The following is a 5602-nucleotide window of genomic DNA, read 5'->3' as shown; positions in this document are numbered from 1 at the left end:
TCTGGAAAAGGGGGAGCAAAACCCTCTCAGCACACTTGGAGCTGCTTTGCATCACCCTCTCCTCTGCAGATGCAGCTGGAGGCTGAAACCTCAGCAGGAGGTTTTGGGCACCCCTAAAGCTCCTGCTGAAACAGGGACAGCACCCTAGGGTCCCCCGCCCATGGGCAGCTCTGCTTGTGCCTCCAAGAGGATTTTGTACAGGGCAATTCCAGAGTGGGATGCAGGAAGGAAGGGGATGAGAGATAAAGCCAAAAGGGATGAGATAAGCGCCCAGGAAGTTCCAGCAGGTTTATGTGCACAGCAGAGCCTGTCTCAGCTGGCAGGAGGGCAATGCTGTCACTCCAGAGCTCACTGCAGCAGGAGAAGCAGGACAGGGGCACCAGCTCCAGGGAGGTCTGGGTGCCTTGTGGCACCCCCAGGTCCTACAGCTGCCACACTGGGCTCCTGCATTTCAGGTGGAGCTTTGCCCTCAGGGCTGGCTCCTGTCTCCAATCTCCACCCCAGGGCTGGCTCAGCATCCCCAGTCCAGCGTTTGCTGAGCTGCTTTCAAGACATTTTGTGTGTAGCAACCAGCACAGAAAATACAGCTTCTCCCCTGGTTGGGTGGAGGGCTCTCCCTGTCCTCTCCAGCCAGACATGGACCCGTTTTTCTCAGCCCCATTTTTGCAGAGGGCTGAGGGACCAGGACCCATCTCACACACACAGGGCTGACAGGAAGGGAGCCACTCCAGAGGAGCATTGCTTCTAAACCACTCCAATACGGCAAGGCAATGTTAACCAGCTGGGAAAGCTCTTTAAAGACCCTTAATTAAAGGCTGGCTGTTGCACAGGCCCCTCTCCCATCCCCACAAGGAGTGTTTCCCAGTTTCCTGGCCTCTCTCCTGCTGCCCTCCATCCCTCACACTTTCCTTCCCTCTGGCATCTGCCAGCAGCGTGCTGGGGCTGCCAGGGGGGGTCTGCAGCAATCAGCCATCAGATGGAAGTTTAAACTCAGAGTAAAAGGGAAAAAAAGGGGGGGAATTCCCTCATTCCGTCGCTGTTGATTTGCAGGCGTGGCTGCCAGCCTGGATGGCAGTGCTGGCACAGAGATGCTGTGCCAGCCTGATCCTTCCCATCACTGCTTAGTACAAACTTTCTTAGACTTTCCTCACGTCCTGCATCCAGGTCACGTCACAGTACAGTTCTGCTTTGCAATTGATGCCCACATTCTGCTGCACAACAGATCTCAGTTGGGTCAATACATGTACTTCCCCTGTCCAGCTCATAGGGTCAAAGGCACTCCCAGCCACATAACCTGGGAAAAGTGGGGCTGGATCAGCCCTTTCAGCTTCAGTCTCTCCTCCAACACCAGCTGTGGCATCACCATGAGCCGGCCCAGCCATCCCCTCCCCCTGCCCATTCCCTGTGTGCCCATTCCCTGGGGAAGGGGCAGTGGTGGCAATGCCCCATCCACCATACAGCCATGAGGGGGTCACAGTCAGGGCCTGGAGCTCACCTCCTCCAAGGGAATCATGCCAGAAAAGCATCCATTTATTCCTTTTTCTGATATAAATTCATTAAGTGAGGCAATGCCTTGCTCAAATCAGAGCACAAAACTGGCATTTGCACATGATGGCTGCACACAACCACACTGCGGCAGCCCCCAAAACCAGCAGGGAGGATGCCCAACAGCCCTGGCACAGCCCCCACTCACCAGGCAGTGCCAGCTCCTGCTCCCTGGGCCAGGACAGCCTCTGCACCTTGGGGGAAATCCTGGAGGAGGTTCTGGTGCCTCCTCCCAGCTTTTATAGCCCCCAGGTGCCTGGCAGCACCAGCCTCACCTGGGGAGTATGGGCTGGGACAGGTGTGCCAGCAGGAAATGGGGATTGATGGGCATTTCCAGGCAGGATCATGATTTCCCTGTCACAGGTTACAAACATTCCAGATGAAATGTGGGACTGCAAATCAGCCCTGCTGCTCTCCTCATCTCCAGACCCACGCAAAAGCAGAGAAGTTTTAAGTTCTTGCTTTTGGAGGTTTTTTTTTTCTTCTTTCTTTCTTCCCTATTTTTGTTCTTTCCCTTCTGTCCTCCTAAATCTGGTATAACAGAAAAAGGAGCAAATAAAGAATTTTGGAAAGCTCTTCCAGCCTTGCTCTTCCTGGCTTATGGAGTGGAATGGAGAGGGAGGCCCAGAGCTCAGGAACCACAAAACTTTGGATAGCTGGATTTTCAAAACAAAATTGGGTCTAGAAATGGAAACTCTGGTTAACTGAGACGGGGATGAAAACTTCACTTCATACTTGGCTGCAAAGCAGGACCTTCATCATCCTCTTGTTTTGGCACTGCCTCAATTAACCTGGGACATTTTTCCAGCTCCACCAGCACGGGGTGTTTGCCACCATCCCCTGAGCAAGCAGCTGCCCCAGCTCCCTGTGTCCCAAAAACACCAGCACAGCCCAGCATCCTCTCGTTGTAACTTTATAAAAAACTTTATTCCCAGAGGTTTTAAGCAGGGATATCCAGCAGTGCCACCTCTCTGAGCCTCTGTGGGAGTTTCAGAGCAATTCCTCCTGGATGAGCTGTGGCTGCCCCTGCATCCCTGGAGTGCCCCAGGCCAGGCTGGACAGGGCTGGGAGCAGCTGGGACAGTGGAAGGTGTCCCTGCCATGGCAGGGGTGGCGCTGGGTGGGATTTAGGGTCCTTCCAACCCAAACCAGGATTCCATGACCCTGGAGAATTAAGTGTCCCAGTGAGCACTGGGAATTCCAAGGAGTCCCTGCTCAAGCCGAACCCTCCAGGACGGCACAAATGGGACAGGGCTGCTGTCACCATCCCCAATGACACACTTTTTTTGGAAGCACATCCCTCCTGAAAGCACCACAAACTCCGCCGAGGTGGACTTAAATCCGCGCTGAGCTCGGAGCAGGAGCCGGGGAGATTTCATCCCCTTCCTACCAAAGCTGCTTTTATTGTCTTGATCTAATGAAGTGCAGACTTCACCTGGACAGAGCCATAAGTGGCTCCTCTCGGAGGCAATGAATACAAATACTTGACCTCGTGAGCTGCGGGGCAGCAATTAGTTTAAGCAGGGGGTTTGTGTAACACTTCAAAAGTCTTAATCCGTGCGGTCAGCCCTGGCACGGTATTTGCCAGAGCGCATTGAGTAGTCTTAATGAGTCTGCAAAGCGAGCTTTCAATACATTTTGGGTCGCTTCAGATGCTTCAAATGGCATAGTCTATATGGTATTGTGCGGCTTTAGAAAGGGCCGGGCTTTAAAAAAGTATGGTTCCCTTTCACGGGGCAGACAGAAACCATCTTTAGAGCCGGGACCCTCAAGGTTTTGCATATCAATAGAGCCGGGGCTGAATGCAGTCACTCAGCTGGGAAATAGGATCACTATCAGCGCTTCCAGCCTTTCACAGGCACTTGGGAAACTTTAAAGCCCTTCGCGGAGAATAATTTGGTCGAATGTCGTCGCTGGAAACAAAACCTAAACAAGCAGAGCGCAGTCCATCATGCGGAGCTGCCAGCCAGGCTGACAAGGGGCTCCAGCCGCTGCGACATCCCGCCCTGGAGGGGACACGGCCTGGGGGGGGACACTGATGGCCTGGGGTCACAGACAGGGGGGATACAGCCTGGAGACACAGCCTGGGGGGGACACTGATGGCTGGGACATGGCTGGGGGTCACAAACAGGGGACACGGCCGGGGTCACAGCCGGGGGACACAGCCTGGGGGGACATTGATGGCCTGGGGTCACAAACAGGGAGGACACAGCCTGGGGACACAACTGGGGGACACAGCAAGGGGGTCACAGCCTGGGGGGACAGCCTGAGCAGGACATTGGTGGCTGTGACACAGCCTGGGGTCACAGACTGGAGGTGTCACAGCCAGGGCAGGGGTGCTGAGCCCATCCCAGAACAGCTGCATCACTCCCAGGACTTTGGGATTTCAACCATCTCCTCTCACTGCTTTGGCAGTATCCTGTTTTACCCCAGTGACAAAGCCCTGGGGACTGTCACCTCCTCGATGGCCCAATCCACACAGAAACTGGTTTGCTTTTCCCTCCAGCATCACTTTCAGCAGGTGTCACTTGTCCTGGGAGTGAACAGGAACGTGCCCAACCTCACCTGCACCTGGAGCATGGGACAGGACACAAAGCTCACCCCCAGGGACACGAGGGAGGTGCCAGGACGTGGGACAGGGAGAGCTGTGTGGGATGAAACTGCAGGTGTGGGTGTGAAACCACCTTGGAGCAGGGAGGAGAAGGGATGAGGCCCCTTGTACATGCCAGAAGTGGGACCTGCTCCCTCCTCCTGCCCAGGCAGCAGCAGAGAGGAGAGGAGGCACCTCAGCAGCCTTGGGATGCTGCATGATGGAAGGAACCACAGCCAAAGCTGATCTGCAAATAATGCAGGGCCTGAGGGCCCTCCAAAACTCATAATTAGCTCATTAAACAGACAAATACAAGTCACTAATAAGATCATAGAGGTTAATTAAATGTTTTCCCTATCTTGAATTAAGGGAAAACTAGTTAGTAGAGATTAAAGTAATTTCTGCAGCCTCCCGTGATGACCCTCGATGGCTGCAGGTTTGAAAAACTATTGAGATTATTGAACTGAAAGGGCAGAGCTGGGTAAATTGTGGAGAAGCTGGAATTTTCCTGCTAAGGGTTAGAAAGGCCCTGCCCTACCAGCTGGGCCACTCCAGGAACATGGGCAGGTGATCCACAGCTCCCTCTCCCTAAGCCAGCACCTGGCATTTATTCAGAACCGCTGCTGTTCCTTGTTTTGCTCAGCTGGGAAATTCCTGCAGACTCTTTTCCAGCTCCAAAACATCTCCCAGGAGTGGGGTTTGCTGCCCAGCCCTCCCCTGGCCGCCAGGGACTGTGTCACCCCCAGAACCCTCAGCTGTGTGACCCAGAGGTTTCCAAAGGTTTCATTCTGGATGGATCCATGATCCCCGTGCACACAAACCCACAGTCCCACCCAGAACGCTCCCAGTTAATGGAGATCAGCAAGGTTTATATGGAAGAATATTTAATCTGCTCAGGGAGGGGAGAGGGCTCATCTGAGGTTTTATTAAATATTTCTCTCTACTCCAGAAAAGTCCGTTTCTTGCCAGAAAAGGTCCCATATAAATTAGAACAAAGGGAGGAGGGTGCTGGTGGGGTGGCCATGGGCATCCCTTGACCACAGTGACCATGGGAATCCCTGGACAATGATGACCACGGGCATCCCTTGACCACAGTGACCATGGGCATCCCTGGACCATGATGACCACAGGCATCTCTGGACAATGACCATGGGCATCCATTGACCACAGGCATCCCTGGGCCATGATGACCATGGGCATCCCTGGACAATGATGACCACAGGCATCATTTGACCACAATGACCATGGGCATCCCTGGACAATGATGACCACAGGCATCCCCAGACCACGATGACCACAGACATCTCTGGACAATGATGACCACAGGCATCCCCAGACCATGATGACCACAGACATCTCTGGATCACAGTGACCACAGGCATCCCTGGACAATGATGACCACAGACATCCCTGGACCGCAGTCCTGGCAGCCCAGGTGCCAGCCCGGCAGCGTGCCCTGGGGATGGGC

Source organism: Ammospiza nelsoni, chromosome 17, assembly GCF_027579445.1.
Source record: "Ammospiza nelsoni isolate bAmmNel1 chromosome 17, bAmmNel1.pri, whole genome shotgun sequence".
Taxonomy (NCBI): Eukaryota; Metazoa; Chordata; class Aves; order Passeriformes; family Passerellidae; genus Ammospiza; species Ammospiza nelsoni.
The sequence above is the reverse complement of the archived record's forward strand: the minus strand, read 5'-3'. Positions refer to the sequence as shown.